General features: G+C 44.5%; 1 pseudogene; it reads left to right on the top strand.

Moving 5' to 3' along the window:
* The first annotated feature begins 12,819 nt into the window (after positions 1–12,819).
* Positions 12,820–13,262, top strand: LOC108540589 (40S ribosomal protein S24 pseudogene; annotated as a pseudogene).
* The last annotated feature ends 256 nt before the right edge of the window (positions 13,263–13,518 follow it).

Here is a 13,518-nt window from a genome sequence, read left to right as displayed (position 1 = left end):
GAAAGAAAGAAAGAAAGAAAGAAAGAAAGAAAGAAAGAAGGAAAGAAAGGAAGGGAGAGAAGGAGGGAGGGAGGGAGGGAGGGGAGGAAGGAAGGAAAAACCAAAAGGTTGATACCAATGATGGCAAGTGTAGTTTTCATACACTTAGTATGATTGAGACAAAGATAGAAATCATTTGGCTATTAAAAAGAAACAATTCAGTTATAATCAGATGCTGATTTTCCTCATTGAAAAGGAAAAAAGTCAATAGAAGAACACATGTAAAGTGCTGGGATTAAGTTACCAAAAATTGTACCTGAAACTGAGGTGTAATGAGAAATTTTATGCTGGGCACGGTGGCTCACACCTGTAATCCCAGCACTTTGGTAGGCCGAGTCAGGAAGAGCATTTGAGCTCAGGAGTTGGAGAGCAGCCTGAGTGACATGGCAAAAACCTGTCTCTACAAAAAAAATACAAAAACTAGCTGAGCATGGTGGCATGAGCCTGTATTCCCAGCTACTTGAGAGACTGAGTGGGAGGATGGCTTGAGCCCAGTCAGAGGTTGTAGTGAGCCAAAATCAAAATCATGTCACTGCACTCCAGCCTGGGCAACAGAGTCTCAAAAACCCAGTCTAAAAAAAAAAAAGGTTGAACCCTCAAGGCTGCTTCCAAACACAATACCTTAATCATATTCAAGAGAATAACGATTTTTGTATGTTGGCACAACAGAGATTTCCATAAAGTAACTTTAGACAGCTGTTCTCTCTTCATTAGTTTAGTAGGCCAAATATAAAAGAGTTTGTTTATACAAACATTTTACAAGAAGTTGTGAAATCATGACACTGTGTTGTTGTATAATTGATAAGGTCTTTATGCATTTATTTTGAAGCACAAAAGAGTATATAAGTGGATGTCACAATGGGCAACTTCTTTTCTTCAGTGCCTCCATCAAATCCATAGAAAAGAGGCATGTTCAGCAAACCTTGATATAAAGATTCCATAGAGATGTAGGGCAGAAAATGCCAGGATAAATTTTACAAATCAACTAAACTGATAGTGCCATAAATAAGAAAGGAGAAACGAAAATTATATATTTCTCAAGTCTCACACCAAATCCAAATGATGCTTTTTAAGTGCTTTAAAGATATCCCACTGGAAAATAGATCTTGGTTTTATTTGCCTTCTTCCAATTAGAAAGATTGCTGCTTCATTCTGTATGTTGGTCCCCAGAGAACTTACAATGGTGAGAGCACGGAAGGAAAAGAAATACTCAGCATCTGGAAAGCAGCTCAAAGCAGATGTTGTACAATGGAGTTCAGGCAGTCACAGCATCGTAGATAAAGGAGCAGGCTTTACTGGGAAACTTACAAGCTGAGAGTCTGCAAAAGAAGGCATGGGGGATATGCTGGGACCAGGGCTGTTACAGGAGGTAGCTAGTGAGGTATGGGCAGGGCAGGAGAGGTCTCCCCTCACGCACACACCAGGAGTGTCCATCGACCATCAGGTGATGGTCTGGCAGTTGTTAACTGTCTTTCTAAAGTAATAATTGGTCACAGCCACCACCAGGGAAAGGCAGTCTCCTAATAACTAGAAAATGCTTGGCCGCGCCTGGTGGCTGTAATCCCAGCTACTCGGGAGGCTGAGGCAGGAGAATCGCTTGAACCCAGGAGGCGGAGGTTGCAGTGAGCTGAGATGGTGCCACTACACTCCAGCCTGGGCAACAGAGCGAGATTCTGTCTCAAAAAGAAAGAAAGAAAGAAAAGAAAATGCCTGAAGGCTGGGCATGGTGGCTCGTGCCTGTAATCCCAGCACTTTGGAAGGCTGAGGCAGACGGATCACTTGAGCCCAGGAGTTCAAGACCAGCCTGGGCAACATGGCCAAATCCCATCTCTACAAAAAATACAAAAACTAGCCAGATATGGTGATACATGCCTATAATCCCAGCTACTCAGGAGGCTGAGGTAGGAGGATTGCTTGAGCCTGGGAGCCAAGGTTACAGTGAGCCAAGATGGCACCACTGCACTCCAGCCTGGGTGACAGAGTGAGACCCTGACGAAAAAAAAAAAGAAAGAAAGAAAAGGAAAAGGAAAAGGAAAAGGAAAGAAAGAACTGGTGATCAGCAGCTTCCCGATAAGATCTCAGGAGTGGGAAGAAATAACACGAGACCCTGGAAGCATGCCAATCTATAAAACCCCAAGTCGAGAGTTTAAACAGTGCACTTGGTCTCTCAAGTTGCCCACTTGGCCCTCTTCCAAGTGTACTTTCCTTCCTTTAGTTCCTGCTCTAAAGCTTAATAAACTTTCACTCCTGCTCTAAAACTTGCCACAAACTTTCTTTGGCCTTATGCCCCTCATTCGAATTCTTTCTTCTGAGAAGGCAAGCAGATGTTGTACAACGGAGCCCAGGCAAAGTCACAGCATCATAGATGCAGACCTGCAGGGAACTACCACCACTAACAGGGTGTTCTGTTGGACAGGTCATAGTGAGCATTCCAGTGAAGGCACATCCCTCCCTTTTTGTTCTCTCTTTTTCAAGACCAAAACTTGAACATTCTTATCCTTGGGGTCCACATAGACAATGTGGCATCAGGCTGTCTTGATGTAGATGCCAAGAGTCAGGAGTTATCTGAGAAGGCCAGTTGTCTCTTATCTGGAAGTCTTGGGTGCCCATTGGAAGTTGCAGCCCCTCCAGCGGGGAGGGAGAAAGTCATGAGAAGCTGAGTTTGGAAGAAATAGGAAGGCACTGGATTACAGCTCTTCCCCCGTCCTGGAAGCCCAGAGTCATCTTCAGACTCTACTGTTTCACCAGTGGCACTGGTCAGTGGCATCATCTTTTAATATAAAAAGCCATAAAGGGGCCCGTTGCGATAGCTCATGCCTGTAATCCCAGCACTTTGGTTGACAGAAGCAGGAGAGAATAACTTGAGCTCGGGAGCTGGAGACCAGCCTGGGCAACAGGGCGAGACCTCCATCTCTATAAAAAAATATAAAAAGTTTGGGCATGGTGGCGGACGCCTGTAGTCCCAGCTACTCGGAGGTTATCTTACCACTCCACTCCAGCCTGGGCAACAGAGTGAGACCCTATCTCAAAAGAAAAAAAAAAAAGGTCATAAAATTTAGGATTCTATTTCTATGAGCATTTTCAGATGCCTTCTCCTTGTTCACAGCTCCTAGGACCTTTTATTTTATTCTAGTTTAAGCAAAATTTAAATACTTTTAAAGTTGGCAGTTAAACTCACGAAGAAAGGAGATCGAGACCTGCCTGGCCAATATGGTGAAACCGCATCTCTACTAAAAATACAAAACTTAGCCGGGCGTGGTGGCTCGCGCCTCTAATCCCAGCTCCTCGGGAGGCTGTGGCAGAAAAATCGCTTGAACCCGGGAGGCGGAGGTTGCAGTGAGCCGAGATCATGTCACTGCGCTCCAGCCTGGGCGACAGAGCGAGACTCCGTCTAAAAAAAAAAAGAAAGAAAGAAATTTAAATATTTGTGCCTTCCGGCCTTGGCGATGAAGTTAGTTCTCTTTGGAGGCTGCCGCTAACTCATTGCCACCTGCTGGAGAAGAGAAGAAGTGCAGCCGGACGCCCGCCGCCGTGTCAGGCCTGTGCCGCCGCCTCCGCAGCCCGAAATCATCCCGCGCTCCAAGGCTCCAGGTGAAGGCTGAAGAACGGTATGTGCTATGTGCGGTGGGCTCCGGCAGAGGCGGGTTCCCGCCCTTTCCATTCCTGTGGAGTGTGGTGCGTGCAACCTGCACCCTTCCCTTTACTATGGGGGTGGGCACCCCGGCGAACCGCAAAACAGCAGGCGGACTCCCCTGCTGGAGAGAAGCAGGGGAAGTGCAATGGTAAGAGGAGCGGTGGCCACACCTGCTGCTGTGAGGATCTGAGCAGGGTTGGGTTTTTTGTTTTCGTTTTTGTTTGTGTTGTGTGTGCGTGTGTGTGTGTGTTAATTATACTTTAAGTTCTGGGATACATGTACAGAACCTGCAGGTTTGTTACATAGGTATACATGTGCCATGGTGGTTTGCTGCACCCATCAACCCGTCATCTACATTAGGTATTTCTCCTAAAGCTATCCCTGCCCTAGACCCCACCCCGCGACAGGCCCTGGTGTGGATATTCCCCTCCCTGTGTCCATGTGTTCTCATTGTTCACCTCCCACCTATGAGTGAGAACATGCGGTGTTTGGTTTTCTGTTCTTGTGATAGTTTGCTGAGAATGATTGTTTCAAGCTTCATCCATATCCCTGCAAAGGACATGAATTCATCCTTTTTTATGGCTGCCGTTTTTTAATTTTGTTTTGTTTTGTTTTTGGAGATGAGTCTTGCTGTGTCACCCAGGCTGGAGTGCAGTGATGCGATCTCAGCTCACAGCTCACTGCAACCTCCGCCTCCAGGGTTCAAGCAATTCTCCTGCCTCAGCCTCCCAAGTAGGTGGGATTACAGGTGCCTGCCACCACGCCAGGCAAATTTTTTTTTTTTTTTTTTTTTTTTTTTTTTTTTGTAGAGGCAGGGTCTTACTTTGTTGCCAAGGCTGGTCTTGAACTCCTGGTCTTGAACTCCTGGTGGGGGTATTCCGCCTGCCTCAGCCTCCCAAAGTGCTGGGATTACAGGCGTGATCCACGGCGCCCAGCCTGGAGCAGCTTTGATGTGTTTCTATAGCGTGTGAACAGGTGAAGTTTCCTTATTTAGGCTAATGTCATATGACCTTAGGAATAAAAATTAGAGAAAGCAATTTTCAAGCCTGCTCTTGTAGGTATAAAATTAGGCCTGTAAGCAAGAGATTTGAAAACTCGTTCACCACAGACCACTGACATTTTTCATGGCTCCAAGAAAGTAGTTAGATGTATTAAATACCTACGTATTTAACTGTTGTTTGTTTCAAGAATATCACTAGGGCTGCCGGGCATGGTGGCTCACGCCTATAATCCCAGCACTTTGGGAGGCCAAACTGGGCGGTTCACTTGAGGTCAGGAGTTAGAGGCCAGCCTGGCCAATATAAAACCCTGTCTCTACTAAAAATACAAAAATTAGCCCCACATGGTGGCTGTGCACTTGTAGTCCCAGCTACTCGGGAAGCTGAGGCAGGAGAATTGCTTGAACCTGGGAGGTGGAGGTTGCAGTAGGGAACCTGCTAGGGGAAATTGTTTTTCAAATCCATCCACTTCTCTTCTTCCCAACTGAGTCGTAGTTCAGGGAACCACACTCTCTCCCCTAGATCTGCCTCTCCCTACCCTGAGGGTTCTCTGCTTCCAGGCTTGCCAGCATCTGAACCATTCGAAAGCAAGTAGAATGATCATTATAAAATGCAGATCTGAGTATGTCTTTGCCCTGCTTGAAAATCCTTCAATGGCCTGTTGTGGTAGTGCACCCCGTAATCCCTACTATTTGGGAGGCTGAGGTGGGAGGATGGCTTGAGCCCAGGAGTTGGAGGCTGCAGTGAGCTATGATTGCCACTGCACTCCAGCCTGGGTGACAGAGTGAGGACCTGTCTAAAAGAGAAAGAAAGAAAGAGAGTGTGAGAAAGAGGAGGGAACGGTGGGGAGAAGAAAGAAAGGCGGGGGGGAGAGAGAGAAAGATGAAAGAGAGAAAGAAAAAAGAGAGGGAGGGAGGGAGGAAGGAAGGAAGGAATGAAGAAAGGAAAAAAGGGAAGGAGGGAAGGAGGGAGGGAGTATAAAAGGAAGGAGGGAAGGAGGGAGGGAGGGAGTATGAAAGGAAGGAAGGGAAGGAAGGAAGGGAGGAAGGAGGGAAGGAATGAAGAAAGAGGAAGGGAAAGAAAAGGAATAGAAGGAAGGGATCCTTTCATTGTTTTGGAGTCCAAACCCTCTAATAAGTTTATGGGGCCACTCTGGGGCTGGCCCAGCCTCTTCTTTTAACCTGGTGCTTGTGCCATGCAGCCTCCCTTTCTCAAGCACATCACTTCTGGGCCTTCATACACACCCCCTTCCCTCACGCAGTCACTGTTGAAGGAAATGGCTTTTTTCTTCTTCTTCAGGCCTTAGCTTCCTTTTGGAAGAGGCCCCTAGCCTCCCTGAGACTGGCTGGGTTCTGCTTCACTCTCACAGCACAGCCCAGCCTAGCCCAGTCCCATGGACCATTCACAGCCCATGAGAAGTTGGGTCCTCTCTCCATCCCCTTACACTTCAGGCTCCCTGAGGGCAGGACCAGGTCTTGTTGACTTTTGTATCCCAGTGTCTAGTGTGCCTGGTCCATAATAGGTGTTTAGAAACTAGGAACCTGTTCATCAGTGGGAACACATGGACCCAGGGAGGGGAACAACACACACTGGGGCCTGTCGGGGGCGCTGGGGGAGGGAGGGGCTTAATACCTAGGTGATGGGTTGATGGGTGCCACAAACCACCATGGCACACATTTACCTATGTAACAAACCTGCACATTCTGCACATGTATCCCAGAACCTAAAATTAATTTTTTTTTTTAAAAAAGGAACCTGTTAATGTTGCATGAATAAGTGGAATATTTGAAACATTTTTAATTCCCAAGAAAAAATATGTATACCATCAATTTTATGGACTATAATTAGATCCAATTCTTTAAAAGTAGTTTCTGATAAAGGAAAATTCCAAATTTAACTGTCATGGTTTGATTTAAAAAAAAAAAAACCGATTGAACAATAAATAAAACATTCGGCCAGGCATGGTGCACTGCCTGTAATCCCAACAACTGTATGATGCCAAAGCAGGAGGATCCGCCGGCCGTGGCTCAAGCCTGGTAATCCCACACTTTGGGAGCCGAGACGGGCGATCACGAGGTCAGGAGATCGAAACCATCCTGGCCTAACAACGGTAATACCGCCCTCTACCTAAAATAACAAAAACTAGCCGGGGCGAGGTGGCGCCTGTAGTCCCAGCTACTCGGGAGGACTAGGCAGGAAAATGGCGTGAACCCGAGGCGCGACTGCAGTGAGCGGAAGATCTGGCAACTGCCTCAGTCGAGTGACGAGAGCGGAGACTTAGCCGTCTCAAAAAAAAAAAAAAAAAAAAAAAAGAGAGGAGGATCACGTGACCGGAGATCGAGACCAGTCCGGCAAAATAAGCGAGATTATTTTCATCTTCTAACAATAAAGATAAAATAAATGTCCGCCCGCAAATCTGTTATAAATGAGATAAGACCCATGAGAATCATCGCAACTCTTTTCTTTAGACCGGTGACTTTCTCATTAAATGTGTAATTACTTAAGAAGCAGAGTTTTACAAGACTAAAACTATTCTGAAAATAAGTGTGAACTTTGCACTGATTAAATTTGACATAGTTAATTAATACCATATATTTGATATGGTGTGGCTGTGTCCCACCCAACATCGCATCCTGAATTGTATTCCCATAATCAGCTCCACGTGTGATGGGGACCAGCAGTGGAGATACATTGAATCATGGGGTGGTTACCCCCATGCTAACTTGTTCCATGACAGTGAGTGGGTCTCATAGATTCTGATGGTTTTATAAGGGCTTTCCCAATTTGGCTCGCAGCTGGCTATTCCTGCGCCATGGAAAGGAAGATGTATTTGCTTCCCCATCCACTCATGATGGTAGAGTTCCTGAGGCCTCCCCAGCCATGCCGGAACTGTGAGTAATAAACTTCTTCTTTTAATTACCACAGTCCTGGGCAGCCCTTATAGCAAGCATGAGAATGGACTAATACAGATTTATCTTTCCTATTAAGAACAACCTATGTGATAAAGTTGTAGAGACTTTTTTTTTTTTTTTTTTTTTGAGTCTAAAAGCAGGGCAAGTTTAAATTCTGGACCTCCAAACCAGATTTCAGAAAGACTCAGTCGTGCCAGAATCACCTTATTATTAACAGGGTTTGTTTGTGCCTTCGTTCTAGGGGCTCTCAAACACACCAAAGCCTGCTAAGGCTCCAGCTCTCTCTATGAAGCAAGACACCCCTGTGTTCAGTGGCATTTGGCAAGGACCCTGAGGTCACAGCCTGGTTTTGTGATGTGGTGATAACGACTTTAAGTGGTGAACGCCAAAGATTTTATATTCTGTGTGCAAATCATGATGGATCTAATGGCACAGCATGTAAAATTTCTCAAGTATTGCTTTGCCACCCCCACTGCTCATTAATTTAACTTGGTAGGAGTTTCTTGATGGAAGACAATCAAACATTTTTATGAATGAGTCGCAAATACTATTACACTGATTCTTTGGAAAATATAATTCTTATTGTTTTATAAGAAAACAGTCATCACCTGCAATAGACTGATGTTTGTGCTCCCCTCACCCCCAACCAAATTTATATGTTGAAATGTTGAAATTCTAACCACTGGTGTGTATCAGGAGGTGGGACATTTGGAAGGAAATAAGGTCATGAGGGTGGAGCCTTCATGAATGAGATTAACGTCCTTATAAAAGGGGACCCCAGAGAGCTCTCTGGCCCTCCTTCTGCTTTGTGAGAATACAGCAAGAAGATGGCTGTGTCTGAACCAGGAAGTGGACCCTCAGACACTGACTTTGCTAGCACCTTGCTCTTAGACTCCCCATCCTCCAGAACTATGAGAAATAAATCTGTTGTTGAAGCCACTCAGTCTATGGTATTTTTGTTACAGCAGCCTGAACAAACTAAGACATCATGTTTCTTAGTTTTCCAGAAATAAACATATTTTCCAAAGACAGAAAAGGACAAAAGCAGAAAGCAAAAGATACTTCCTGCTATTCTCCTGGTAGGAATTTTCCTCCAGCTACAAGAACATTAGTGTAGTGGGCTGAACAATGGTCCCCTAAGATAGCAGGTCCTAATCCCTGATACCTTTGGAACCTGAAAATGTTACCTTATTTGGAAAAGGCTCTTTGAAGATGTGATTTTTTTTTTTTTTTCAGATTTATTTTTAGATAGGGAGACTATCCTGGATTATCCAGGTGGGTCCTAAATGCCATCACATGCATCTTTGTAAGAGATAGGCAGAGAGAGATTTGAGACAGACATGGAAGAGGTAATGTGAAAACAGAGGCAAATATTGGAGTGATGCTTCCACAAGCCAAGGAATGCCAGCAGCCATCAGAAGCCAGAAGAAGCAAAAAGAATGAATTCTCAGCTGGGTGTGGTGGCTCATGCCTGCAATGTCAGCACTTTGGGGGGCCAAGGCAGGTAAATGGCTTGAGCCCAGGAGTTCAAGACTAGCCGTAGGCAATATGATGTAACCCTGTCAGGAGGTCAGGAGTTCAAGACCAGCCTGGCCAACATGGTGAAACCTTGTCTCTACTAAAAATACAAAAATTAGGCGGGCTTGGTGGCAGGCACCTGTAATCCCAGCTACTCGGGAGGCTGAGGCAGGAGAATCACTTGAACCCCAGAGGCAGAGGTTGCAGTGAGCCAAGATCACACCACTGCACTCCAGCCTAGGTGACAGAGTGAAACTCTGTCTCGTAAAATAAAATAAAATAAAATAAAATAAAATAAAATAAAATAAACTGGACTTCAGGGAAATAGGTCTGTAGCAAACTGCCCAAATCCTAATGCAATCTTGTAACGAGAGCACTAAAAAAAAAATCATAATACTGATAAAAAAAAATATATGAGCCCATTCTATCTGCACTTGCATGTGCACCCACCTTCATCGTCAGCCAGTCTTTGCAGCATCAAACCCTTGGGCTCACACTACCTACTCTGAGATGTAGACACGTGAGGGAATTAGAGATCATCTTCATTGGGAAAAAAGGCTTCTGGAATTAAATGAATGACATGTACACATAACTTCGTCATCTGCACTTTTACCAGATAGCTTAACATTGGGGAAAAACTTGTGGTCTTTAAAGTCACTATATTGCCACTACTTGCACAAAAGGAAAGTATTTCTTCAGGATTTGTTTTTTTTCCTTTAAGATCTTCATACATTGCTTCAAAATATTAGTGTGCAATGAAAAATAGCATAGAAACCAATGTGACTTCCATTTTATGCTGTCTTCAGTGCCCTAATTACCAATTTACATGTGACCTGTTATTACAGAAACACATCATAGAAGAAAGGACTGTGTTCAGGAGGTTACGGAGGAGAAGATTTTGTGTAGCAATGATCTTGTTACTTGGTCTTATTGGAGCTGTACAAAAGGCACAAAAATGGAAATATTGAACATATTAGTCAGCATTGTATCTGCATGTATGTAAACAGAAACTCAACTACCATGTCTTTACCAAATATGGATTTGTTTTTCCACATGGTCAGGATTCAAAGGTGGGCAGGCCAGGCTGCTGCAGCTGCTCTAGGGACCCAGGTTCCTCCTAGCTCCCTGTACTGTCCTTAGATTGTTGCTTTCATCTTCATGGTGGCAGGACAGCTACTTGACCATCAAGCATTGTGTGCGTGAGTCAGGCAGGAGGAAGAAGGACAATGGGCATGTTCCTGGAAGCACCACGAAGCCACTGTTTATAGAGCTGAGAGTTGGCCAGATCATGTCATAAAGTAACCCCAACTACAAGAGAGGCTGGGCATTCAATATTTTAAGTGGATAGACTGTGCCCAGAATAAAATTGGATTCTGTGAGTAAATACAATGGGAAAATGGCTATTGGTAAGCAGCTGGCAGTGTCTGCCACATTGGCATAAAATGTGTCTTAAAGATGGTCATCATAAATCTGATATTTATTTATTTGAGATGAAGTCTCACTCTGTCACACCCGGGCAGGAGTGCAGTGGTGCAATCTCAGCTCACTGCACACACTATCTCCCAGGTTCAAGTGATTCTCCTGTCTCAGCCTCCCAAGTAGCTGGGATTACAAGCATGCACCACCACACCCAGCTAATTTTTGTAGAGACAAGGTTTCACCATGTTGGCCAGGCTGGTCTTGAACTCCTGACCTCAAATGATCTGCCTGCCTCAGCCTCCCAAAGTGCTGGGATTACAGGTGTGAGCCACCGCACTCAGCCGTAAATCTGCTGTTTATTGAACTCAGAAATTTCTTAGGAGGCCTTAGGGTTGATGCTCACAGGAAACAATTTTCCTCTGCAGGGAAATCTTAAAGAACACCACTTTTAAAATTACTGGATTGGCCTGGCACAGTGGTTCATGCCTGTAATCCCAGTACTTTGGGAGGCCAAGGCGGGCGGATCATGAGGTCAGGAGTTTGAGACCAGCCTGGCCAACATAATGAAACCCCGTCTCTACTGAAAATACAAAAAATTAGCTGGGTGTGGTGGCGAGTGCCTGTAATCCCAGTTACTTGGGAGGCCGAGGCAGTAGAATCCAGGAGGCAGAGGTTGCAGTGAGCCGAGATCACACCACTGTAGTCTAGCCTGAGCGACAGTGCGAAGCTCTGTCTCAAAAAGAAAAAGAAAAAAAATTACTGGATTAAGTTCTGCAGATGCTTTTGAATAATGTTTTTTGTTTTTTGGGTTTTCTTTGAGATGGAGTTTCACTCTTGTCACCCAGGCTGGAGTGAAATGGCACGATCTCAGCTCACTGCAACTTCCTGTGTTCAAGTGATTCTCCTGCCTCAGCCTCCTGAGTAGCTGGGATTATAGACGCGTGCCACCACGCCCGGCTAATTTTTGTATTTTTAGTAGAGATGGGGTTTCATTATCTTGGCCAGGCTGGTCTCAAACTCCTGACCTCAGGTGATCCGCCCACCTCAGCCTCCCAAAGTGCTGGGATTACAGATGTGAGCCACTGTGCCTGGCTTGAATAATGTTAATAAGGGATTTTGAATAATGCTGCTAAAAGGACTCTAGGAATGTATACAACTTTAGATTAAAAAACAGAACAAACACAAACTTCTATAATTTGCAGTCTCCCACATCTCTTCATTTGTAAAATGTATTACACTGAATCAAAACACATGAGACACATAAATTAGATTTAATTTTCAGTTAAAATAAAACTCATCTATTATCTGGGTAAAACTTATTAATCCCTAAAAGTTCTCTTTAAAATGAACTGTTTGTTATAACACATTCCCTAAAAACAAAAGTACCACATTTAACTTCAGGAGAGCTAAGTGCGAGTGCCAGTTCTTCCATTTATTAGGTGGTGACTGCAGGGGACATAAGACCTACCCAGGATCTGCTCCCACTTTGTTCCTTCTCTGGAGCACCCCAATCTTGCTCAAGTATCTCCCCATCCCATACCTATGAGAAACTGACCCCACCCCCAACCCCATACTTAATCCGCCCTTCCTCCAGTGATTTGGGTAGAAATGGGCATTAGTAAGTATAAGTTGGGATTCTAATTAATAATACTAATGTTGAAAAAATTACTCACTGTTCCACATCCCCACATTCTAATCTATAAAACAGGGATGATGCTGTTGGCTCTATTTAACATAATCACCATAAAGTGCTTTTTTATTTTGAAAATGGAATATATTCAGAAGATGGTATTGTGTGAAAAAGAAATAGAAGTAAGTGGACTAGCTTGGGACATTTCCTATAAACTGTTATTGTTGTATTTGGAAATTATGGAAGCTATTTTCTTTTAAAAACTATTTCAAATGTGTGCATTCAAACGAGTGTCAGGTACTTTGAATTAGTCACATTGTGAATTTCTGCATATATTCAATTAATCATCCTCCTATGCACCAGGCACCATAGTAGTTGCTAGGGTACAGTAATTCACAAGATGGTCATAAGATGTAGCAGGGACTTCTCTTAGGAGCCTGCCGTGCACTTTCTCCAAAGCATGGAAATAAAGGAAAAGTTTGAGTTATCGCAGGGGAAATTCCAGTCACCTAGTTAGCCCTGAGAAGTAAATGAGCAACTTGATAAGCAAGAAGGTAATGGTAGCTTAAAACAATAGCCAAGAAAGTTTGAATTCCGGGATGTTTTGCTCCCTACAGAAACTAAAGATAACTCTTCTCCTCCCTGGCTGTCTGAGGGTAGGCTGACATCATGAACCACACGGTAACTATCCTAACTAGAAAGTTCATGACTACTTCAGAGGAAAAAGATGCTCATTGATGTCCTTCACCCCAGGAAGGCAACAGTGCCTAAGACAGAAATTCGGGGAAAACTAGCCAAAATGTATAAGACCACACTGGATGTCATCTTTGTATTTGGATTCAGAACTCATGTTGGTTGTGGCTTTGGCACGATTTATGATTCCTTGGATTGTGTAAAGTAAAATGAACCCAAACATACCAAACACAGACTTTCAAGACAAGGCCTGTATGAGAAGAAAAAGACCTCAAGAAACCAACTAAAGGAATGCAAGAACAGAATGGAGAAAGTCAGGGGGACTGCAAAGGCCAATGTTAGTGCTGGCAAAAAGCTGAAGGAGTAAAGGTACTGCAAGGATGTTATCTGCAGCCATTGAGGATTTTTCACAATAGCATTAATAAGGCTGGGTGTGGTGGCTCACGCCTGTAATCCCAGCACTTTGGGAGGCCAAGGCGGGTGGATCACAAGGTCAGGAATTCAAGACCAGCCTGTAATCCCAGCTACTCGGGAGGCTGAGGCAGGAGAATGGTGTGAACCCAGGAGGTGGAGGTTGCAGTGAGCCGAGGTCGCACCATTGTACTCCAGCCTGGGCACAGAGAAAGACTCTGTCTCAAAAAACAACAACAACAGCAACAAAAGAGGCTTGGCACG

The sequence above is a fragment of the Rhinopithecus bieti genome, unplaced genomic scaffold (assembly GCF_001698545.2).
Source record: "Rhinopithecus bieti isolate Rb0 unplaced genomic scaffold, ASM169854v2 scaffold_19867, whole genome shotgun sequence".
Classification (NCBI taxonomy): Eukaryota; Metazoa; Chordata; class Mammalia; order Primates; family Cercopithecidae; genus Rhinopithecus; species Rhinopithecus bieti.
The sequence above is the reverse complement of the archived record's forward strand: the minus strand, read 5'-3'. Positions and strand labels throughout refer to the sequence as shown.